The sequence below is a fragment of the Bos taurus genome, chromosome 7 (genome assembly GCF_002263795.3).
Source record: "Bos taurus isolate L1 Dominette 01449 registration number 42190680 breed Hereford chromosome 7, ARS-UCD2.0, whole genome shotgun sequence".
Taxonomy (NCBI): domain Eukaryota; kingdom Metazoa; phylum Chordata; class Mammalia; order Artiodactyla; family Bovidae; genus Bos; species Bos taurus.
This window is the reverse complement of record NC_037334.1, coordinates 104,083,063-104,110,275: the sequence shown is the minus strand read 5'-3', so window position 1 is coordinate 104,110,275 and position 27,213 is coordinate 104,083,063.

Here is a 27,213-nt window from a genome sequence, read left to right as displayed (position 1 = left end):
GAATATATAATGGAACTATATGTATCTTTGTTCTGTATTTTTGAAGTCTGTAAATGTGTTATTATGCTTCCATAGTTTAAAAAACAAAACAGAAAGAAAAAAATTCTGTCAATTTCAGACTGAACTTACCATCAAAGTTGGTTTAGGCTCCTTTGAATAGCATGGTATATTAGATTTCTTCCCCCTCCTCCACTAAAGTGGTATCTGAGTATAAAGAAGGGGGCAGATTTACTGTGTTTTCAAGAAGAGAAGAGAGGGAACCCCATACTTTTTGCATTTTAATTGACTATTGCTGGTGTCTATTCAGGTGTGACTAGTCTCATCACTGGGCCAGCTGGCCCCATCAATTTGCCTGGTCTCAATGTTCCCATCTTTGGCATTCACTTTTTCCCATTAGCATTCACATTCATTACACAATGTGAGTGACATTCCACAATCACATTCATTCACAAGCTTCTGCACCCAAGATATTCACAGTATCCTAAAAAATATACTGGGAGTCAAGAACACGGCCCTAATCACCTTCTTTCTACCTCTTTCCCACCACTGGTGCATCCTTGTTTCTTCCACATAATTTGCACATGATGCCAAGCCTATATTTCAAATTTTCCTAAGCTCGTATATCTTTCTCAAGTCAAGTGCAAGACAGAAAGTCATTAGCCTAAAGTCTTTAATTTCTCCATATATGTCTAGATATTATATCTAAAGTACTTTTTTCACCTATCAGTGTTAGGCCCTGTTATCAACTTTCCTGATTTTCTCTCTCACGTTTTTTCTTCACAGTCTTTCAGGAACAGAAGGAATCATATTAAAGATTTTAATAAGCTTTATGTCGTATATACCTACGTTCAGTCTGTATGATTCAAGACCTAGCTCACTGAAAGTTTCCTTGTCATTTTCACTCCAAGGACTAGAAGAGCTAAATATTTATTTTCTTAGCCACCTCCACTGTAGGAGTAAACATGTGCGTCAACACTAACTAAATCTCTCCTGTCCTTATGCTCCCTAGTTTAATATCAATCCCCAGAGCAGAAGATATAAACCAGGTCTTGAGCTTATATTTATTATAAAACCCTATACTTTATGATTCTTTACAAAATGAGCTATAAGTGGCTCAGCTGGTAAAGAATTTGCCTACAATGTGGGAGACCTGGGTTCAATCCCTGGGTGGGGAAGATCCCCTGGAGAAGGGAAAGGCTACCCACTCCAGTATTCTGGCCTGGAAAATCCTATGAACTAAGTCCATGGGGTCTCAAAGAGTAGGACACCACTGAGTGACTTTCACTTTTATACTTTATGATAAAAATTACTATACATTTTTACCAAAAGTATATTATCACCTGAGGGCTATCCTATGTAAGAGAATGACCATAGATTAGATTCTCAATCTGTGGAATATACCCTGAAATTTTGGAGACTTCACAATTCAATTTTCCATCCTTTAAAGACTTTTCTTTTTCAAAAAGAGAAAATGTTTGGGGCGTTATTCTTCTGTTGTTATTGTCATTGCTTCTGACTGGATATTGAAAATTACCGCAGTGGGTTAGACGGTGGTGAGCAAGGTTGAGAAGGAACAGAAATCGATGCCCCAATACTAGCTGGGCATGCTTAGTGGCTTGTTGACATGCTGCTCTTTGTGAGTCTTGCAGACAAAGAACAGAAAGCTTGCTTCTCAGTGGCTTTGCATAATAATAAAAAAAAATGCAGTGAATTTTGGTTATAATTCACACATAAAGGCACATGACTGGTTCCAAATAGGAAAAGGAGTACATCAAGGCTGTGTATTTCACCCTGTTTATTTAACTTATATGCAGAGTACATCAAGAGAAACACTGGGCTGGATGAAGCACAACCTGGAATCAAGATTGCCGGGATAAATATCAATAACCTCAGATATGCAGATGACACCACCCTTATGGCAGAGAGTGAAGAGGAACTAAAAAGCCCCTTGATGAAAGTGAAAGAGGAGAGTGAAAAAGTTGGCTTAAAAGTTCAACATTCAGAAAATGAAGATCGTGGCATCTGGTCCCAACACTTCGTGGGAAATAGATGGGGAAACAGTGGAAACAGTGGCAGACTTTATGTTTTTGGGCTCCAAAATCACTGCAGATGGTGACTGCAGCCATGAAATTAAAAGACACTTACTCCTTGGAAGGAAAGTTATGACCAACCTAGATAGCATATTCAAAAGCAGAGATATTACTTTGCCAACAAAGGTTCGTCTAGTCAAGGGTATGGTTTTTCCTGTGGTCGTGTATGGATGTGAGAGTTGGACTGTGAAGAAAGCTGAGCCCTGAAGAACTGATGCTTTTGAACTGTGATATTGGAGAAGACTCTTGAGAGTCCCTTGGACTGCAAGGAGATCCAACCAGTCCATTCTGAAGGAGATCAGCCCTGGGATTTCTTTGGAAGGACTGATGCTAAAGCTGAAACCTCAGTACTTTGGCCACCTCATGCGAAGAGTTGACTCAGTGGAAAAGACTCATGCTGGGAGGGATTGGGGGCAGGAGGAGAAGAGTATGACAGAGGATGAGATGGCTGGATGGCATCACCAACTCTATGGACATGAGTTAGGGTGAACTCCGGGAGTTGGTGATGGACAGGGAGACCTGGCGTGCTGCGATTCATGGGGTCACAAAGAGTCAGACACGACTGAGTGACTGACCTGAACTGAACTGACTGAAAGGCAAATGATAAATGAGTTAATGACTTAGGTCTGCTCTATTTGTGTATGACTTTTTTACTTCAGTAGTTTTTTTTTCATCCAAATAGTATTAAGAAAGCCATTTTTGTCAACACATATATCAAACATAGAGCAATCGTTACCTGCCCTTGATTGGCATTCATCGAGTTGGATGTTTGGAAGAGTGATTCTGGCAGGCAAGCTTACTGCGGTCAGTGACGGGGATGAGACGATGGCAGGCTTAGGGGCACTTTTAATCTTGGGTAATTTCATTTGATGTGTGTATTATGTTGTTGTGTTCAGTGTCAGGGTTTTTGTTTTTTTTTTTTCCCCCAGTGTCAGTTTTAATCAATGAATGTCTCCATCTCTAGTATTTTAACAACACTTCATGAAGTGCTGCCAATCTGGCTACCTGGCTTTTTCACAATAACTCAGGGAGCTTTATAACAACATTTATTTATTATAATACACCCAGATAGGCTCATCAGGTCTTCAGTGGGGTGTTAGAATATACACAGGCTCTCTTTCCCCTCCCTCCCCCACTCTCTTCCCCTAATTTTCTTTTTCTTTCTCCCTCTATCTTTCTCTCCTTTCCTCTATTCTGATGGGTAGGTGGGTCTGTAAACTCTTCTCTAAATTATCTCCCAGGTAAATTGTGTAACTTCATGTCATTTTAATATGCATCCAAAGTTGGCGTCCCTAAAAATTGCTGTTCATACTGTCCTAACTGAATTACTCTAGCTTTAAACAAATCTAAGGAAACTGATATTCAAGTAAAAATCAAGTTTGTGCAGAAGTATTCTCCACCTGTAGGCAGTTTAGACGTTGTGAGGATTATGTCTGTACATGGACTATCTCTATGAAATATCATGAGTATACATATGAACCAGCCAAGTTGATCATTGTTTTAAATACATCATTTAGTAAATCATAATTCCTCAAGTAATGCTTTATAATAGGTGACGCATTATGAACATTCTGTACTGGGACTTCTGGAGATTCTTCAACAAGGATGAGAGTTCTGGTTCTCAGCTCAGGTGATGTGAACAAGGACTCGTTGTTCTGGGAATACACCTCTAAGGTCCTCTGAAGTGCAACTCCAGCACCAGGTGTCTGTAAATAACTTACTTACGTTGCCTTTTAAAGACTATGGTCCAACTCCAACCTCCACATTAAGTCAAAGCTATTCAATGTACAAGGAGCTGCTGTCACTGAAGACCACTTCTGAGGCTCTGTGGTACTGAACGTGTTGAAGCTCGGTTCTTTGGTGCATATGGATGCAAATTTCTTCCACCTAGTGTTTTCCAACCGTGTTGTTCAGTTCTGGAAAGAAAGTAAAAAGCAAGAGGAGAAAGTCCCTAATAGTATTATGTTTGTATCTTTAAAGTGAGAGCAGATGGTAATTGAAGAAACTTCTTTTTTTAAACTTATTGAGATAATTAAAAGAAATAATGTGAAGATGTGATATTAAACAACTATAGAAATATTTGGGTTCTCAAGAAACAAAAATTTTTGAGAAGGTGATAAATAAGCTGATCTCTGGAAAAGTCATATAACAATGTGGCCAAGGAGGGCATTCCCCACCTGCTTCTGGATTATCCATAATTGCAGAGAAAGCAGTTTGTAACATTTTCCCTCTTTAAGGCCTCCTGGGCCACGTTCTCTTACATGATTGGCTTCAAATCATGTTTTCTGTTTGCAAAGCCCTTGTAAAGTGCAGGAGGCATTCCTTTACTTCAAGACGGCCACCTTCTGCTGCTTGTCCCCCTTGCTCACACTGGAAATTTCATGCTAATGATTCGCTATTTGTTTTGTTTATTTTAAAAGTTCTCGCTACCACCCTTTACTCTGGTAACAAATGGATGCTTTTCTCAGAGGGGAAACGATTATATGCAGTTTGGGTTGAATTGATCCCTTTCCGGAACATGGAAAGGAGAAGTGGCAAGGAGACCTGAGCCCAGCTAAACAGAATACTCTAGATAATTGGTTCATCTAGGTGACTGGTGTGGTATTGGGCCCATCACCCAACACATGCCCATGATACAAGGAAAGACAGGCTGTTTCTGGCCAATTCAGAGCTGGGGGTCTGGAGGCTGATAGAAGTACATTTCCTGCTACAGGGAATTTTAACCATCTAATCAGCAATGAAAGGACTCCCCTGGATTCTTAGTTAGATGAGTTAATAATTCCCTTTTAAATTGTTACAGAGATGATTGTCACACAAGCTGAAATGCTGCTGTCATCTGCAAAAATAGCAATCTTAACACACTCATTTTTCAAATGTCAAGTCACAGAAAATGAACCAGTTGGTATTTTTTATAAACATACCTATTTTCTATATTCAAAAGTTCATAGGCTATTCCACTTGACCTGCTTCTTAGAATCTTATTATATAAAAATATTGTTAAAGTTCTATTTTACATCCCCTCTTGCCTTAATTTGGGCTTCCCAGGTAACTCAGATGGTAAAGCATCTGCCTGCAATGCAGACTGCGGTTTGATCCCTGGGTTGGGAAGATCCCCTGGAGAAGGAAATGGCAACCCACTCTAGTCTAATACTCTAGTATTCCTGCTGAAGAATTCCATGGACAGAGGAGCCTGATGGACTACAGTCCATGAGGTTGCAAAGAGTCAGAAATGACTGGATGACTAACACACACACTCTTGCCCTAATTTAAGAAGGATCCAGAGAGGAGAGTACTAAAAGTAACTTCACAATGATACTGGTTTTGGGTAACAGCTCACCTAATGAGTAAGGCAAGTCTTGAGTTTTAACTTTCAACTCAAAGTTTGTCTAAATAAAATATGCATCATTTCCTATTAAAATTATTATTTTGCATTTGTTGTATTTAAGAGTCTATGAAATACCTCTCTGTATTCCAAGAAAATATTCAGTTTTTTTTTATTTTTGCTTTGCTGTTCACTGTGTACTCCACCATCTAAATAATTCATTAAAGTGCTGAATCGGACTTTCCCAATACTTACTCATCTTTGTTTCTTGTCTCTAAGCTAGTTTCCTACCTATGACAAGCCAGTAACCTTGCATTTTACCGTTGCTGTAATTTTTGAGTACCTTAGGTATGAAAACTCATTCAAGGCATTGTAAAAGTTTAAAGAGATTGTATTTTGTGTTTTCCTCATTATCCAAGAATATTTATGCTGCAAAGAAAGCCGATAGATTTGTCAGGCACAATTTTCTCCTGACAGGAGCCATGCTGTCATTGTTATTGACTGAGGCATCTGAAATTCTCGCTAATGTTTCTACAATTATTAATAGCTTTGTCCCCCCTCTACCACCACCTTTTATTCCTCTGAGAAGAACTCATATTTAACATAAAGGATCCATCTTCCACTTGAAAGCTTGATTTGTGTTAGATGGTAGTATGATCAATATGAAGTGCTCACGTCTTCTTTCTGCTAACATACTGGTTACACGAAATGTATGGACTGAATGTTTGTGCTACCTCTTCAAGTTAACCTGCCGAAGCTCCACCCTTCCAGTGCAACTGTTTCTGAATATAGGGCCCTTATAGAAGTAATTAAGGTAAATATAGTCATAAGTGTAGGGCCCTGATCCCAGAGAATTCTCCTGTATAGGAAAAAAAGAGAGCAGAGCACAATCTTTCTGCACGTGCACACACCGAGGAAAGACCCCGCGAGCACCAGTGAGAAGCAGGGGTCTATTACAGAGTCCTCACCAGGAACCAGCCATGCCGTCACCCTAATCTTAGGCTTTCAGACTCCAGGACTCTGAGAAAATAAACTTCCATTGTTTAAGTCACTCAGTCTATGCTATTTCGTTGCGGTAGCCTGAGCAGACTGATACTGTATTTTTGAAACAAAGACAGCATGCAGGAGAGAGCAATGACTTTTCCTGCTCTAACGTTTTTTCTAGTCAACTTTTTTTAGTTGTTGTTATGATTGATGTTTTCTAGTGTATCTTATTGTTTTCTGTGCCTCTCATCTCATGCATATTTATTCACTGAAGAAATAAAGCTAGAAATAGAGGTGAAAGTGTAGCACTTTCTTATAAAATAGTGTCCCCAACTTTGTTAGAGTCTATGGTTAATTTGGATGGTTTCAGGACATACTTATTCAGTATCTATTAAGTGCTGGGATCCTGCCAAGAAATTTGGGATAAATAAGTGACTAAAACTAAGACTCCTGTTATTGCTGAGTTTTATTCCAGAGGGAGTTGGGGTGTGTAATCACATGGGACACACAATAAAAAAATAAGTGAATCAAATTGTATGCTAGAGAGTGATACATGGAATGGAAAAAATGAGAACACAATAAAATATTGGGTGCACCCTGGCAATATTGTCAGGGGATTCCCTGGTATCTCAACTGGTAAAGAATCTGCCTGCAATGGAGGAGACCCCGCTTTGATTCCTGGGTTCGGAAGATCCTCTGAAGAAAGGATGGGCTACCCGCTCCAGTATTCTTTGGCTTCCCTGGTGGCTCAGCTGGTAAAAGAATCTGCCCGCAGTGTGGGGAGATCTGGGTTCAATTCCTGGGTTGGGAAGATCCCCTGGAGAAAGGAAAAGCTATCCACTCCAGTATTCTGGCCTGGAGAATTCCATGGACTGTATAGTCCATGGGGTCACAAAGAGTCAAGCATGACTGACTTTCACTATCACTTTGGCAGTGTTGTCAAAGAAGGAAGGTAATAGAAGATGAAGTCAAAGAGATATTATTTGCAAAGGCTTTAAAGGGCAAGAATTCTTAACCCTGGCATGGAATGAAACAGAGAGAGTATTCATGAATTGTGATGGGAAACATTATTTTCAGTCTCAGTGTGGTGGGCTGAAGAGGGGACCCCCCGCCTCAAGATATGCACATCCAAATCCTAATCTCCATAACCTTTATGGATGTTTTATCTTACAACATGGCACGTGCTTTACAAACGTTATTAAGGATCTTGACATGGGGATTATCCTTGACTGCCTGGTGAGTTGAATGTAATCACAGGGGTCTATACGAGAGGGAGGCAGAAGCATCACAGTTAGAGAAAGAAAATTAGAGGAAGGAGGAGAAATAGGAGAGAAATGCTTTGAAGATGAAGGAAGGGGCCACTAGCCCATGAACGTATGTAACCTCTAGAAGCTGAAAAGGCGAGGAAAGAGATCCTCCCCTGGGGCCTCCAAAGAAGCAAAGTCCCACCAACACCTTGATTTTGTTGTTGCTTTTCAGTCGCTAAGTCACATCCAACTCTTTGTGACCCCATCAACTTTAGCCCACCAGACTCCCCTGTCCATAGGATTCTCCAGGCAAGAATACTGGAGTGAGTTGCCATGCCCTCCTCCAGGGGAATGTTCCCAACCCAGGGATCGAACCCAGGTTTCCCACATTGCAGGCAGATTCCTTACCGTCTGCACCACCAGGGAAGCCATAGAAATGTATAGTAGTTTCTACTGTTGCTGTAACAAATTACCACAAATTAAGTAGCTTAACAGGCTTCCCAGGTGGCTCAATGATAAAAAATCCTGCCAAGCAGGAGACAGAGGAGAATGCAGGTTGCCTCCTTGGGTCAGGTAGATCCTCTGGAAGAGGAAATGGCAACCCACTCCAGTATTCTTGTCTGGAAAATCCCTTGGACTGAAGAACCTGGCAGGCTACTGTCCAAGGGATCAAAAAGAATCAAACATGACCCAGCATGCACACATGCATTTCTAACTGAAATGTATTATCTGTTAACATAGGAGAATTAATAGTATATGTGACTTTATCACAAAAATAAATTATGGATATTTTTATGTCATATGAAAGTATTTCAGTTTATGAAAGTATCTAAAACTATTTTTTATGGCCATGATCACTTTAAAACTGCAGTAGTTATCAAGTCCAGCACTAGGGAAAACCAACTTTATGTAAAACCTTACCGAAAAAGCATATCATGGCTGTACCATAAATTTCTTCATATACTGAATATTTTGATAGCAACACTTCAATATAGTTGAGTTCCTCTGCAATCTTGAAATTGTTTGCATTTGGAAACATTAATTTGAAGTAGGGTTCATAAGCTTAATCAGACTTCAGAAAGCACCCTTGGAATAAAATGCTTACATTTCCTATTATAGGAATTTCATACTGTAAAGGCTTAGACTTTTACTCAGAGGAAAAGGAGAGCCCATGATAGAAGAGTAATATGACTCCACATATTTTTTTTTAAAGCGTCATTTTGGCTATCATGTTGAGGAAGTATCATTGGAGGCAAATATCTCGGCAACAAACGATGGTGTTCAGACCAGTGTGGTAATGGTATAGAGATAAGGAAAGATCCAGTTCTGATTGTATTTTGCATTTTGAGCCAATGGGACTTCCTTAAGACATATATGTAGAGTCAGCAAAAATAGATTTCTACTGTTGTCTGTGTGTACATTTGTTTCTCTGTTTGATGATTTTATTATTTATATTTGGGTGATGAAGTTCTGGAGGGAGAACTTGGAGTTCTTAGAGGGAGTTCTGGAGTATGTAAGAGGAATGAGCCCTGATGCATAGCAAGCAGCCTGGTTTTTCATATTCGCAGCGATAATCTTCTCTATGTTTAGAAATACAACTGGAGTACCTTATGTTGCAGCTCCAATTCTTGAACTCTCCCTTCTCAATTCTTGAAATTCCAATTTTCCAAACTAATCTAACACCCTCCAAAGATACAAGGCAGAGGTAAAAGTATTAATAATAATAGTAGGAAATAATTGACACAAGGGCAGTCATGGAGAATGTTGCTACAAAAATACTTCTGTTGTGCAAATAGAGCTTAAAATTCCTTTTTAATAAAAGCAAACCAACCCTGGTTTCAGCACTTTGTCTGTACAAAACAGTGTGCTGTGTGTTATGTGCTGTGAAAAACAGGGCCTTTGCTTCCAAGAATGTGCTTTGTTTGAGAGAAAATTATATATATTTGAGAGATATGAAATACTAATAAAACATCTGTATAGCCATTTATGGAAATATATGAGTGGTTGACATAAGAAAAGTTAGGATACATTTCTAGATAAAGCATAAGTACTGTAGGAGCTCTGAGGAAGAAGTCATTTTACACAACAGAAAATAAATAAATTTTTAGATCTGCCAACGTTCTCAGTCAAGGAACTTAGAGAGAAAGATGGAAAACAGCCCTGCAGATAATCCCTAATAAACTCCATATACATTTATGGAGTTACTAAAGGTCTTGTTTACACACAGACATGCACGCACACACACGCACACGATGAGAAATCGCTTGCCTCTGTGCCAGCTGTCACTGTATACAGCATCACTAGTTATCAATGCAGACATGAACTTCAGAAGGAACTAATGTATTTTTTTCTTCAACACATGAAGGAGGCAGTTTTGACTGTCAAATTGTTGTTACTGCTCAGTTCTGGTCACTATTAGATCATACTTGTTAAGTAACAAAACAATAAAGTCTTTAATATTGACTGTAAAAAAAAAAGAATAGCAGCATTTTAAAGATTTTGAACTTTGTGGAAACTTCTACTTTATTGAAACATTTCTCCCATATAAAAAAGATGCGCCTAAGAATGCCATAACATTACACAAACCTGACAGCTTAGGACAATAGAACTTTGCTGCTGCTGCTGCTGCTGCTAAGTCGCTTCAGTCCTGTCTGACTCTGTGCGACCTCATAGACGGCAGCCCACCAGGCTCCCCCGTCCCTGGGATTCTCCAGGCATAGAACTTTATTTCTGCTATTTCTGGAGGTCAGAAGTTCAAACTTAGGGTGTCGACACGGTCAGGAAGAATCTACTCCACATCTCCTAGTTCCCGGTGACTGCTGGCAATTCTTAGCGTTCCTTGGCTTGTAGTCACATGACTCCAATCTCTGCTTTGTCTTCATATGACCTCCTCTCCTCTGTGTGTTTAAGGGCTCAAAGGTTGCCACAAACTTGCCAACACTAGGTGTCTTTTTTTTTTTTTTTTTTAGTAACAGACATCCTAAATGGTATGACGAGATATTGACATGATGATTAGTCATGCTTAGCCTTTTTCAATGTTTAGCAACGTTTCACACACCTGTTGGCCATTGTAGGTACAGTTTGAAAGGATAGATGCTCAGCGTGTCTGACTCTTTGGGACCTCGTGGACTGTAGCCTTCCAGGCTCTCCTGTCCATGGGATTTCCCAGGTAAGGATACTGGATGGGATGCCATTTCCTCCTCCAGGGGATCTTCCCGACCCAGGGACTGAACCCGCATCTCCTTCATCTCCTGCATTGCAGGTCGATTCTTTACCCACTGAGCCATTCAAGTCCTTAGCCCATTTTAAAATCAGATTATTATTATTGTCATTATACTGCTATTGAGTTGTAGACTTTTTTATATATTATGTAAATGACCCTCTTGTCAAATATATGGTTTGTAAATATTTTCTTTCATTCTGAAGATTATCTTTTCACTATTTGCGCTATTTTCTTTTCAGTGTAGAAGTTTTTTAGTTTTATATAGTCCCACTTGTTTATTTTTGCTTTTGTTGCCTGTGCTTTGGGTTTAATATCCATGAAATCATTAATAAGGTTAATGTCATAGAGTTTTCCTCCACTATTTCTTCTAGGAGTTGTACAGCTTCAGATTTTATGATCTATACCATTGTTTTATGGTCTTTAATCCATTTGTGTTGATTTTTGTATATGGTGGAAGATAAGGATCCAATTTCATTCTTTTGCAGCATTTGTTAAAGATATTATTCTTTCCCCATTGTGTATTCCTGGTACCTTATCAATCAGTTGACCTTATTTGTGTGGATTTATACTGGATTTCTTGCTGGTTACATTGATACATATACCTCTCATTATGCCAATACCATACTTTTAAATTGCTATGGCTTTATCATGTATTTTACAATAAAGAAACAAGCTTAGTGGTTTAGTTACTAAAGTGAAAAGTGAAGTCTCTCAGTTGTGTCCGACTCTTTGTGACCCCATGGACTGTAGCCTACCAGACTCCTCTGTCCATGAGATTTTCCAGGCAATATTACTGGAGTGAATTGCCATTTCCTTCTCCAGGCGATCTTCCCAACCCATGGATTGAACCCAGGTCTCCTGCATTGTAGACAGACGCTTTACTGTCTGAGCCACCAGGGAAGCAGTCATGTTCAATTCAAGCTTAGCCATTTTTCAAGATTGTTTTAGCTATCTGAGGTCCTTTCTGGTCCTGTATGAATTTCAGAATTGCTTTTTCTATTTTCATAAAAAAAAGCAATTGGGGTTTTGATAGAAGCAAGAGCTGATGGTTCCCTGCCAATCATATGGCACCATGCCAGGGTGCAGCTTTTGGTGAGCCAGTGTCTCCCTTTTGCCTACCTTTTCATTGTTGCTGTTTCCACACTCCTCTAGAGTACTCCTCTTGGCTAGTTTCTGCATATCTCACAAAGGGCACTGATCTGTGTGTTGCTTTTGAATTGATGTGTTGGGGATGTCGCAGGGAGGGAAGACTCCAGGGCTTTATCCAGCATATTGGTAATGTCAGTCCTCTGCAGTTTTGAATAATATGATCAGAGCAGCTCCCACCTAGGTGATCTTTGAGTTAACATCCGAAACAGGTTTCAAATATGCAAATAAAATAGCATTCTCTTCAAGATATAATGTGAGATATTGCATATTAAATGTATGTGAGAAAACATGTGGTTTGCTCCCAAAACACCATTTTTACCTAAATTCAATTTTTATAAATGCTAGTTTCCTACAATTGGTAAATACATTTAGGGAATGTATATTTCAATGATATTGTGATTTCATTTAAGTACACCAGCTATTTATTTGCTGTTCAGATAATGATCACTTAATATGCAGAACCATTCTTTAGACTGTACATGCCATGAGCTACTTTAGGGATTTAAGTACGCTCTTGAAAACTGTAAACTATGATTCAGTGAATGACTCCAGTGCCTAGCCAAAAGCACTTTAACTCCCTTTCCCCAACTACCTTTGCAAAAATGAAAAAGTTATAAAGTTAAAATCAGTGCTGGAATAGGCTTTTTAACTCTTTTCTATTCATTCAAATAATGTTTTTCAAACACCTGGGCACTTCATGGTCAAAATTACAGTGTTTCAATAAGGACCAAAGCAAATACTAGTTCACTAAAAAAAAGAGGTATATTTCAGATGTGGTGCAAACATTAGTATGATTTGATTTCCATCAATATCTACATTTTTATGTGGATCTGTTTTAAATAGAGGGGAAAAAACCCCAACAATTACCTCTAAGGAGAGGGAAAGGAAATTAGAAAGTGAAAGAAGACAGAAAAGCTTCAGTTACAGTGTTCTGCTCCATATAGAGAGCAATGTCTTTAATTACCAATCAGTGTTTTTGAATTAAATCTTATCAAGTGAAACCAAATCTAAACTACATCTCCTTGGAAATTAGTACACTCTTAATGAGAAGTGCAATTTAATAATTACAATTTAACCATTCGTGGAAGTTAATTGCAAAAAAATGATTTCTAATTGAGAGCCAAAGAACTTAAAATAGTATATAGTATCATACTAGAGGTCTTAAGTGTTGATATTTATGGTAAAAATTTTAATAGATTAGGGCTAATGGTGAGTTGAAATGTAATAGCTGTATACAAACTTGCAAAATACTTGTATATAATAATCTTTTGCTGACTAAATACATCTTTTCCTTTCTTCTGTTCTTGTACATTGTTAATCTTGTACTTACCAAGATGTGAATAGATTTTATTGAAATATCATTAAGTTCTTCATGATATAGTGAAAAATTTAGTTCCTTTGCAAGTTAACCTTCCATTAATCTATTACTTTATATAACATTAATGTCATTTTATTGGCAAATAAACTTATCCCTGCTTTCAGAATTGAAAATAAGTTCTACAGTACCTAATAAGAAAGAACATATAAATCGAAATATATGTCTTATAAACTTTACCAAGTTGTTCAGCATACAGTGGAATATCAGCTGGATGTTTAACAGGTAATTTAAGTACCTGTTAAATACTTGCTGGTCATTTGATTCTGCATGTTCACAGAGCCTCAGAGATATGATAAAGACATGTAAACTACTATATTTAAAATCATGGGCTTCCCTGGTGGCTCACACAGTAATTCTCCTGCAATGCAGAAGACCCAGGATTGATCCCTGAATGAGGAAGATCTCCTGGAGAAGTGAATGGCAATCCAATCTAGTATTTTTGCCTGGAGAATTCCATGGACAGAGGAGACTGGTGGGCTACAGTCTATGGGATTGCAAAGAATTGAATATGACTGAGCAACTAACACACATATCTTAAATCAAATGAAAACACATTAATATATAATCCTCTGATAATGTTATGATTGCATCCTTCACAGTAGCTTTCTACAGTATTAAATAATTATTCTATGTAGATATGAGCTTCCCTGTAGCTCAGTTAGCAAAGAATCTTCCCGCAATGCAGGAGACCTGGGTTCGATTACTGGTTAAGGAGGATCCCCTGGAGAAGGAAATGGCTACCCACTCCAGTATTATTTGCCTAGAGAATCCCATGGACAGAGGAGCCTGGTGAGCTGTAGTCCATGGGGTCGCAAGAGTCGGACATGACAAAGCAACTAAAACAAATGCAGATACATGCATAAAATATAGATACTTAAATATATGTATCACATTATTCTAGTGTTAAAACATTCAATTGTGGTATTTACAAAAATCAGAAAAAGAACAAATATAGATCTGTCAAGTTTTAGTTTTCAGATTCTTGAGAATGTGATAGTTAGATTTCTCAAGAACTCTATCTAATATCTCCCTCTTCCTTTCCCTTTGCTTTATTTTCTCCAGTATATCTTCAACTTAGAAAGCTAATGGTCCATGTCATATCTGAAGAAATAAATAATATTTTGAGATGGGTAAACCTTATAACAGTGAGACATTTTATTTTCTTGGGCTCCAAAAACACTGCAGACAGTGACTTAGGCCATGAAATTAAAAGACACTTACTTCTTGGAAGAAAAGCTATGACAAATCTAGACAACATATTAAAAAGCAGAGACATTATTTTGCCAACAAATGTCTGTCTAGTCAAAGCTATAGTTTTTCCAGTAGTCATGTATGGATGTGAGAGTTGGACTATAAAGAAGGCTGAGCACAGAAGAATTGATGCTTTTGAACTGTGGTGTTGGAGAAGACTCTTGAGAGTCCCTTGGACTGCAAGGAGATCCAACCAGTCAATCCTAAAGGAAATCAGTCCTGGATGTTCATTGGAAGGACTGATGCTGAAGCTGAAACTCCAATACTTTGGCCACCTGATGGGAAGAACTGACTCACTGGAAAAGACCCTGATGCTAGGAAAGATTGAAGGTGGGAGGAGAAGGGGGTGACAGAGGATGAGATGGTTGGATGGCATCACTGACTTGATGGACATGGGTTTGAGCAGCTCTGGGAGATGGAGATGTACACAGAAGCCTGACGTGCTGCAGTCCATGGGCTTGCAAAGAGTCAGATATGACTGAGCAACTGAACTGAACCTTGCTAGGTATTTGAGAATGAAAAAATACATCTCTCTTTTTGGTACTCAAAACCTGCATGACACAGAGTATCACATTGGTTATTTAGCAAGTTAAAAAGCAAAGTAAAATACAACATGGATACAAAGATGATTATTTTAACCATTTTGAATAGAACTATTCCAGTATAAATGTTTAAACCATGTTAAATTCAGTTAATATAATTTAACTAAGATTTACTCACATGACTCAACATAGCCTCTGTGAAAGAATGACATCCCTTAAATTATGAAGACAAGCTTTTGCTTCAATACATTCATTATAAAGTTCTGCTCCATAGTCCTAAAGTTTTCAAGGAAGTGCCATACAATTAACCTCTTAGGAAAATGTTGAAATAAACAGTAACTTTTAATCAAACTATCACAAAATCAGTATGCCACTGTTTTTGACAGTGCCTCTCTAATGCTAACACAGATATAAATCATCTGGGAGCTTGTTAAATGTTGCTAAATGATTCTGGTTGAGGAAATTTGAGCTATGGACTAGGATTCTGCTTTTCAAACATTCAGTTGAAGTTGAGCCACTTGGTACAAGGATTGCGATTCATATAGCAAGATTTTACTAAAACAATGTACATCCTTTATAACAATTCAAACATGTGATCCTTGGACAACTGGATGTAACATTGATACTACTTAAAGGCACTTTCCCTCAGACTATGCCTCAAGTAAGGTAATAAAATTAGTATTTGTTGTGAATATGCCTCAGATAAAGTCATAAGAATAGGCGTCTACCCCTTTGAAGTGGCCTTCTGGTTGTGACCTTCTTGAGACTGTCCACTCGCTACGTTGTGTCTGACTCTTTGTGACCCCATGGACTGTAGCATGCCAGGCTTCCCTGTCCTTCACTATCCCTGAGTTTGCTCAAACTCATGTCCATTGAGTCACTGATCCAATCCAACCATTTCATTTTCTGTCTCCCTGTTCTTCTCCTGCCCTCAATCTTTCCCAGCATCAGAGTCTTTTCCAAAGAGTCGGCTCTTCGCATAAGGTGGCCAAAGTAGTGGAGCTTCAGTTTCAACATCTGTCCTTTCAATGAACATTCAGGACTGGTTGGATCATTCAGGATGACTGGTTGGATCTCTCTGATGTCCGAGAGATTCTCAAGAGTCTTCTCTAGCACCACAATTAGAAAGCATCAGTTCTTCAGTGCTCAGCCTTCTTCATGGTCCAGCTCCCACATCTGTACATAACTGCTGGAAAATCATAGCTTTTACCATATGGACCTTTGTCAGCAAAATGATGTCTCTTCTTTCTAATATGCTGTCTAGGTTTGTCATAGCTTTTCTTTCAAGAAGCAAGTATATTTTAATTTTGTGGCTGCAATGACCATCTGTCACAAATTGTCACCCCAAAACGAACGTTCTAGATCTGTTCAGATTTTTCTTCAAAAGCAATCTCACCAGTCACTGCCTCAGTATAAGTACTGCTTTCAATTTAGTTACTATAATTACCTTGAAATACATAGGGAATATGAAACACTTTGGCTCTTGGTGTTATAGACTTCTGCTTTGATTAATTGGGATCTGTACTCTCTCTTGATTTTAGCAAGGTCCCAAGAATACCTGTTCAATAAATACCTGGACCGTCATGTTCTAACATCTTCTCTCTACTCTGAGCAGTATTTCTTTTTTTTAACTGTCTCTTCTAATTTTTCAGCTGCCAAGTCTTAGAACTGTCAATTTGGCCAGCGTCTTACAAAATTACCTTCTTCTAATTTGCTGTTTTTGTTGTGGCTTAAGAAACCAATTGAACAGTCTCATTAGATTCATGTCTAAAATAAGAAAAAAAAATAGACTGAAATAAGGAGAAACTTTAGGGTTTTGTGAATAATATGTAGGGCTTTTAGTGATTTCATTTCCTACTTCCTTTCTAGTTCATGAGAAACTTTGTTTCTTATCTCTGGGTTTTTGTCTAAATTCCAGATATTTAATGACAGATAAGTGATATCTAGAAAAATTGTCTCACTGGTTTTAAAGCAATAATAATTAGCATAGCTTGGCAAGAAATCCAAGTTAATTAAAATTACAGAAGTGCATTTTATTCCTGGATGTAGATTGATAGCTTAGAAATGAAAGAAACTTCATAGTTTCCCTTTTTTACTCAACATACAAAATTTTACAAACAATTCCATCTTATATTTTAGTCGCAAAACTAAAAAAGAGTTCTAAAATCTTCAGATAGAAAGCAATTGGGGATTCCAGAGCTCAGCTGTATTTTAATTTTTGGACCAAATAGCCTTTCACTAGGTTGTGGCTCGTCTATTCACAGAGATCTATATCTATAGTCATGTCAATATAAATGAATCCAAAACATAATGAAAAGTAAATTTCCATCAATTTGTTTTATTTTTTGGTTAAGATCCAGAAACCCTATTTCCATTGTTGTTATAACATTCTTATTCCAGGCAAATTAAATCAATTTCATCTCATGCTTGTGTTAACAATTCACCTACAGTGTATAAATTCAAGTATTATTTGGCTCAATATAAGGATAATAGTAGACATGTAATCTATAATAAAATATTCTTGTAGACTACATACTTGTGCCTACCTCTCCAGAACCATCCAGAATTCTCCCCCAGTATCACTGATATAAAGAACTCCCATTGGCTTGGCAGACTGAACACTTGGGGGAAAGATTTTAAAAGTCTTGGGAAGCTGATTGTCTAAGGCCTTAGTGTACTTAGAATAGTACAGATGTTACCAGGATTAATTCCAGGCCCTAAATGTCCTGATATTCCTTGTGAAGTTTTTCAGATCTACTTAGCCCTTTGTTCTGTTTTCTTGTTGCTATTTTCACTTTCTTAGTTCTTTCCTTCCTTTATACCTACCTGCTTTCCAACGATGTCATGCATTATGCTAGGCACTGGTGATATTGTGATGTTTGCACCTTTTCGTGTCTTCAAAAAAAATACAAAATGATTCCAAGGCCATTTGAGAAATATGATCAGAAATTTCTTTAATTCTAGATTCATGTGTAGCTTTTCTCAGCACATTATATTTTTCAGACTCTATTGTCTTCAGTTTCATTTCCATTCAACCTCCCGCCCACTCACTGGTGATGGATGCGATCCTAGTTTGTCTTCCTTTTTGTAATCGTACAGGTTGTAATACCACTCATCTCAGAGAGTTGTCATAAGGAGTAAGTGGGAAAAGCATATGAGGGCCTTTGATCACTACCTGACATGCAATAAGAGCTCAATACATTTAGCTAAGTAATTATCAGTACTAACATCATTATAATTAGTACACCTAAATTTTCTCTGCAATTAAAAATCATAGGAGCATTGGCCATTAAAGAGAGAACACATGAGACATCATTGAGCCTGGTGAGATGCTTACAGCTGATAGATGCTGCATTAAATAAACACAAAAGAGGTTTATTCCCCTTTTAACTCCCTTTTGAGTATTTGGATTATGTTTGGAAAAGAGATAATTTGAGTCAAGTTGTCTTTGACATTGCTCTAACAGGAGCTAATCTTCCTTTTCCCCAAAGAGAAATCAAACAACAGAATGAGTCTTGCCTGTGTAAGACTACTCAGCTCTATTTTAATTACAATTTTATGATTACCTTCAATTAATAAAATGCAGTACAGGCTTTCATTAATGGCAGAATATTACAGTTTCCACTTACGGTATAATAGAATATTATAGGCATATATGTGATTCAAGTGAATTATTTAAATTAAATAAGATAACAAATAATTTGTGGATGTCCAACAATTATAAGGGTAGTACATGAGTAGCTCATATTTGGGAAGCACCAATATAGTCCAACATCTTTATTTCACACAGGGGAAATCAAAGTCCTTGAAAAAAGATGTAGCTTACCCAAGATCAGGATCCAGGCCTAATTACTTTGAAAACTTACTGATGTGCATCAACATCTTACCAGGTTTTATTATAGAGAATAATGTTCCATGGGTTCTCCTTCTAACCCTATCAGACAATTTAGATTTTTATGGAGCAGGAACTTTTATCATTGCATAGGTCTCCTGTACCTGCTTTCCAAAAAGAACTCAAAATTACCTGATCTCAAAGGGAAGAAGGGGAAAATGGATAAAAAGATGAAAAATTTTTAAAGAGATGAATTTAAGAATTTTTAAACCTAGATTACTTTTAACCTAAGATATGACATAAAAATGCAGTGTTCATTAATGTACTGAACTATAAAACTGATTGTCACTGATGGAGTTATTATATTTGAAACCTGTGTAGCACATAGAATATATTTCAGAATATTAATGAAAAGGGGCTTTCTGGAAATTATGTAGAGAAATGGTATATATCTCAGACTTCAATACCTCTAAAACATCATGAAAATGTTATCAAAATTGAAACCTGAAATTTTTGTTCACATTAAAAAAAATCTAATTCAGTATTAAATTGCCTGCTAAATTATAGCCTAGAGGCTGAGGGTTCATCAGATAACTGATTATTTGGTATTAAGAAGGGAAAGAATTTCTATAGAAAGAAGAAACTAAATCTTCTAAACACTAGAAACTTTGAAGCACAGTTTTACAACTGTTCAAAATAAAATGGAAGGAAAATGAGAAAGTGTTGAAAACCTAATTCTCAGAAATTGTGAATAAATTGTAAAATTCTCCATAATTTTTCAATGTCAAGATAGATGATTAATTAATCCATTGATGTAAGAATACCCACATGTTGTACAACATTGAAATATGTCTATATGACTGCATCATATGTGAATTAGTTTATAATAATATCATTATTTCTTGACTGCTTACTTGGAAATCATTGGGCTTAATAATTTGAAATGTTGCAATATTGCAGTTATTACAGTATGAATATGGTAATATTCATAATATTTCCTTATATTGAAGAAAAGCAAGATATTGACTGGTTAAAGCTTAAGTCAGAATTTGAACCAGCTTTGATTTCACAGCCATGAATCTCAGCTGTATTCTATTTTTGCTGACTTACATTTATATTCACGCTTTACAACTTATCTTTATCCTAAAAATACATTTCTTAAATTTTTGGCTTTACCTCAAGACTAAAACCACTTTGATATGTTTTAAAACAACACCGTATTCTTTATAATTAGAAAAGTAGCTGGAAAATGCATTTGTTCTCTTATGATTGATTATCTTAGATTTAAATGTAGTTATTCATACTATATTGCCTTTTTTGTCCTTGGATTATTTCGAGTTTGTATTTTAAGTAGTTTTAGGGAGGAGGCAGTCCTGTGCTCAGCACATTCAGGGGAGAAAGATCAAGATGGTGGGAGGTTACTGAAGCAGCTTTTACACTGAATGGTTAGTGAAACTGAATTTTTTGCCTGGAATAAAACAAAATTGAGAAGATGATAAAAGCAAGAGAGCATGACTACCATCTTTAAAAACACTATATTTCACAACACTCACAAATAATCTTCACATAAATGAACTCAATCCTCAAAACAACTGCAGGAGTTACAAAAGGACAGATATTGTCATTCCGGTATTATAAGAGAAGTGTGCATGCTCCATCACGTCTGACTCTTTGCAATCCCATGGACTGTAGCCCACCAGACTTCTCTGTACATAAGATTTCCCAGACAAGAATACTGGATTCTATGGGAATACTGGATTCCCATTTCCTTCTCCAGAGGATCTTCCTGAGATGAGGGATTGAACCCACATCTCTGGCATTGATGGGCGGATTCTTGACCACTGAGCCATCAGGGAAGCCCTATATGTAAAGGAATTAAAGGCAAAAGAGTTCTGGTCCTTTGGCACTGTGACATGATGATCAAAGTGGCAAGTTCTAAGTTTGAACTGAGATCTGATTCGATTCTACATGTGTGTATGTGTCTGTGTGCATGTGTGTATAACACTCCAGATGCCCCCTATTAGAAAATGCAAGATTTAGGGTAAAATTAAAGAGGGTCTTTCCAACAGTGATGACTATTTCCTAAAGATAAAGTGCATTCTCCCAGAAAAATAAAAAGGCTTTTGTAATTCTAGTTGTTTAATTATAAGTTTGATGGGCCCTTGGAAGGGCTATCTTAGAAAAAGAGAATAAAATAGCAAGTAACTGCATTACTAGATAACTAGATCCTTCTGATCAATCATGGAATTCAATAGTTATATGAGATTCCACCACATTTCCTAGTTTTCATTATGAAAATATATTTAAAATATATGCAAAAAATAAAGAATACAACAAAGAAGCACTTACCCGATGGGTAGTTAAGAATATACCATTTTATTCAGTCCAGTTCAGTTCAATTAGTTGTGTCGGACTCTTTGTGACCCCATGAATCGCAGCACGTCAGGCCTCCCTGTCCATCACCAACTCCCAGAGTTCACTCAAACTCGTGTCCATCAAATCATTGATGCAATATGACAGGATACTGAAAGAGGAATTCCCCAGGTCAGTAGGTGCCTAATATGCTACTGGAGATAGTGGAGAAACAACTCCAGAAAGAATGAAGGGATGGAGCCAAAGCAAAAACATTACCCAGTTGTGGATGTGACTGGTGATAGAAGCAAGGTCCGATGCTGTAAAGAGCAATATTGCATAGGAACCTGGAATGTTAGGTCCATGAATCAAGGCAAATTGGAAGTGGTCAAACAGGAGATGGCAAGAGTGAACGTCGACATTCTAGGACTCAGCAAACTAAGATGGACTGGAATGGGTGAATTTAACTCAGATGATCATTATATCTACTACTGTGGGGAGGAATCCCTTAGAAGAAATGGAGTAGCCATCATGGTCAACAAAAGAGTCCAAAATGCAGTACTTGAATGCAATCTCAGAAATGACAGAATGATCTCTGTTCGTTTCCAAGGCAAACCATTCAATATCACGGTGATCCAAGCCTACGCCCCAACCATTTTATTCAGATCATTTTAAAAGAGATAAAGCATTACATGTAAAATATCATGTATGAAACGAGATGCCAGTCCAGGTTCAATGCACGATACTGGATGCTTGGGGCTGGTGCACTGGGACGACCCAGAGGGATGGTATAGGGAGGGAGGAGGGAGGAGGGTTCAGGATGGGGAACACATGTATACCTGTGGTGGATTCATTTTGATATTTGGCAAAACTAATACAATTATGTAAAGTTTAAAAATAAAATAAAATTAATTAAAAAAAAAAAAAGCATTACAGATACTACTGGAGAGCCTCACTTATAATTTCCCTTGATCCCATTCCCTTTTCTCTCCTTCCTTCCCCAGAATATTAGCATAATATATGGCTGCATTGCATTTCATATGTATGTATGTGTGTGTGTGTGTGTGTGTGTGTGTGTGTGTGTGTGTATACATATGGGGCTTCCAAAGTGACTCAGTGGTAAAGAATCCATCTACTGATAGGAGATACAAGTTCGATCCCTGGCTTGAGAAGATCCTCTGGAGGAGGAAATGGCAACCCCATCCAGTGAGAAATCCCATGGACAGTGGAGCCTGGCAGGCTACGGTCCACAGGGTCTGAAAAAGTAAGACACGACTGAGTGACTGACACCCACACATAGAGACACACACAAAAAATTATTAATATGAGTTGTCAAAAACTGTGATGAGTCTGAAATATCACTCTATTTGCATGCTAACAAGTTAGCCTGCCACATTTCATGGATTCTGGTAGAAGACCATCCAGGATCAAAGAGAAAGGACTTTATTATTTGCAATAATAACAGTACACAGAATAATAACATTCTAATTTATTATTTTCCCAAATCCTATTTCTCAGGGGTAATTCAAAGAGAGCCAGGGACCTCTGCACTTACTACTGCAGGAGAGGAAACCTGACCTTAGAGATCTCAGAGCTTGTATTTTAATTTTTCACCTACACCTTTGGCAATGAAAGCACAGAGTTCCAACCACTGGACCACCAGGAAGTTCCCACCAAAGCTTTTATACTGCACAGTAGACAAGTTTTCCCTTTGCTCTAGAGTGAGGATTTGCCTGTATCTCGGAAGGATGATTCCCATATTAAAAATCCTCGAAAAGACATTCCAGTATAGTTTGGGATAATTTATGTAACAGCATTGTTTTTACTCTATTTTGTATGATATTACGTGTAGAAAGAAAATATTTTAAGATCTGAGACATAGACTTGGCCAGCACTTTTGAACTATCCTTTTCATGTAAGAAATTTTAAAATTCTATTTGATTCAAATTATTATATGTACCTTAGTTCCTGAATCTTGTAATTATGTAAGCATACATAAGACATATATTTCTTCAAGAGTTCCTTAATGTTACAGCAAGTGTAGTGATTTAAATATATAGTAGTTAACCCTTTTGAAAGGATTTTAAATTTGCTAAGGAACAGGATAGATTATTATCACTTAAAAAAGTACTGTCATAATTGCAATAAATTATAATTTTATTTTTACACCATTCTCCTAAGTATATTCAAACAGTTATTTAGTATGCCAAAGAGTACAATTATGATTTCTCATTTTTATCCTAAATTGGCATTAGACTATGCAATATGAGCCAAAAAAGAAAATGAATATTTGTAAACAATATTTAAAGTGTTACTGAAGAAATGAAATTCAATGTGATATGTATATTTTCTTCCTTATTGCTGGGGAAGTTTGCTCCCCTTAAGAGATTAATGGCTTTACAAACAAGAAAATACAATAATTTTGGGAAGTTAGCTTCATAGAATCAAAGCTAGACAAGTGTCACAGTACCTTCTGCTCTGGGACTACCCAAGATGCTGAATTGAAATTCATGAGTAAAAACACCTCTGGGGAAAGCCACGTCTGTTCTTTTCATCTTATTTAGGAAAGTAAGGAAAAATAGCATCTTCCATGAAAATAGCATTCAAATATAACTCCAAACAGCCAGAAGAGAAATAACCAGACATCTTCACATTACCAGATGATAAGAAAACATTTTGTGAGAAACTCAAAACTTTATTTGAACTGAATTCAAGGAATTACTCAGACAGAATATATTCCTTCTTGTAAGATTTTAATACTAACAAGAATGCATTATACTAAATCCATGTAAATCATGATGATCTCCTGATTTAAATTTTCAGTAATATATTTATCTGCAATTTAAGAGGCATCCAATGTGGTTCAGTGGTAAAGAATCTGCCTGCCAATGCAGGAGACACAGAAGACATGGGTTCAATCCCTGAGTGGGAAAGATCCCATGGCGGAGGAAATAGCAACTCACTTCTGCATTCTATCCTGGAAAACCCCATGGACTTAGGAACCAGGCAGGCTACAGTCCATGGGGTTGCAAAGAGTTGGATATGACTGAGTGACTGAGCACGCACACACACACAGTTCAAGAAAGGTGTTTAGTAGAAGTAATTGGACATAAAACATTAGGAAGTCTTCATCTATAGAATTAGTATTTTGGTTCTGAATATAATAATGCACTTGTTGTTCAGTCACCAAGTCCTGTCTGACTTTCTGTGACCCCATGAACTGCTGCACTCCAGGGTTTCCTGTCCTACACTAACTCCCTGAATTCCTCAAACTCATTTCCATTGAGTCACTGATGCCATCCAAACATCTCATTCTCTGTCTCTCTCTTCTCTTGCCCTCAATCTTCCCCAGCACGAGAGTCTTTCCCAATGAATTGCCTTTTTGCATCAGGTGGCCAAAGTATTAGAGCTTCACCTTCCCCATCAGTGCTTCCAATGAATATTCAGGGTTGATATCCTTTAGGATTGACTGGTTTGATCTCCTTGCTGTCCAAGGGACTCTCAAAAGTCTTCTCCAGCACCACAGTTTAAAGCATCAATTCTTCCACACTAAGCCTTCTTATGCCCCAACACTCATATCCATACATGACTACTGGAAAAGCCATAGATTTGACTATATAGAACATGTTGATAACGTGATCATTAATCACTTTTTAATATGATCTGCTTTTTAATTGCTGTTTAGATTTGTCATAGCTTTTCTTCCAAGAAGCAAACTAATTTTAATTTAAGTGGCTGCAGTCACTGTCTGCAGTGATTTTGAAGGCCAAGAATATAAAATATGTCACTGTTTCCAATTTTTCCCTATTTGCATGCCATGAAGTGATGGGACCAGATGCCATGATCTTATGTTTTGAATGTTGAGTTTTAAGCTAGGTTTTTCACTCTCCTCTTTCACCTTCATCTAGAGGCACTTTATTAACTTTCTGCCATTAAAGTGGTATCTTCTGACTGTCTGAGATTCGTAATATTTCTCCTAGCAATATTGATTCCAGATTGTGACTCATCAAGCCCGGCAATCCACATGATGTACTATGCATATAAGTTAAATAAGCAGGGTGACAATATACAGCCTTGACGTACTCCTTTCCCAATTTGGAACCAGTCCATTGTTCCACAGCCAGTACTAACTGTCCCTTCTAGTCCTGCATACAGGTTTTTCAAGAGGCAGGTCAGGTGGCTGGGTATTCCAATCTCTTTAAGAATTTTTCACAGTCTGTTGTGATCCACACAGTCAAAGGCTTTAGCATAGTCAATGAAGCAGAAGTAGGTGTTTTTCTGGAATTCCCTTGCTTTCCCAATGATCCAGCAGATGTTGGCAATTTGGTCTCTGGCCTCTGCCTTTTCTAAATCCACATTTAGATTCTAAGTTCACATACTGCTGTCAGATTCACATACTGTTTGAAGGATTTTGAACATAACCTTGCTAGCATGTGGAATGAGTGCAACTGTAAAGTGACTTGAACATTCTTTGGTATTGTCTTTCTTTGGGATTTGATGAAAAGTGACCTTTTTCAGGTCTGTGGACATTGGTGAGTTTTCCAAATTTGCTGACACATTGAGTGCAACACTTTAACAGCATCACCTTTGAGGATTTGAAGTAGCTCAGCTGGAATTCCATCACCTCCACTAGCTTTGTTTGTAGTAATGCTTCCTAAGGCCCACTTGAATTCACACTCCAGCACGTCTCTTTAGGTGAGTGACCACACCATCATGGTTATCAGGGTCATTAATAACTTCTTTGTACAATTTTTCTGTGTATTCTTGCCACCTCTTCTTAATCTCTTCTTCTTCTGTTAGGTCCATACCATTTCTGTCCTTTATTGTGCCCATCATTGCATGAAATGCTCCTTTGGTGTCTCCAATTTTCTTGACGAGATCTCTAGTCTTTCCCATTCTATTGTTTTTCTCTATTTCTTTGCATTGTTCACATAAGGCTTTCTTTTTTCCCCTTGCTATATTCTGGAACTCTGCATTCATTTGGATATATCTTTCCCATTTTCCTTTGCATTTTGCCTCTCTTCTTTGCTTAGTTATTTGTAAGTCCTCCTCAGACAACCAGTCTGCCTTCTTGAATTTCTTTTTCTTGGGGATACTTTTGGACACCACTCCATCTACAGTGTTAAGAACCTCTGTCCATAGTTCTTCAAGCGCTCTATCTACCAGATATCATCCCTTGAATCTATTTGTCACCTCCACTACCTGAATGGCCTAGTGGTTTTCTTCAATTTGAGCCAGAATTTTGCAAAAAGGAGCTGATAATCTGGGCCACAGTCAGCTCCAGGTTTTGTTTTTGCTGACAGTACAGAGCCTCGGCTGCAAAGAATATAATCATTTGATTTCGGTATGGACCATCTGGTGATATCCATCTGTATAGTTATCTCTTGTGTCATTGGAAAAGGATGTTTCCTTTATACCAGTGCATTCTTTAGGCAAAACTGTTTAGCCTTTGCCCTGCTTTATTTTGTACTCCAAGGCCAAACTTGCCTGTTATTCTAGGTATCTCTTAACTTCCTACTTTTGCATTCCAGTCTTCTGTGATGAAAAGGACATTTTTATGGTGCTAATTCTAGAACATATAGGTCTTCATAGTATTGTTCAATTTCAGGTTCTTCAGCATTAGTGGTTGAGGCATAGACTTGAACTACTGTGATGTTGAATGGTTTGCCTTGGAAATGAATGGAGATCATTTTGTTGTTTTTAAGATTGCACCCATGTTTTGCCTTTCAAATTTTTTGTTGACTATGTTCACTAGGAAAGTGAAAAAGCTGGTTTGAAACTCAACTTTCAGAAAACGAAGATCATAGCATCTGGTCCCATCACTTAATGGTAAATAAGAGGGG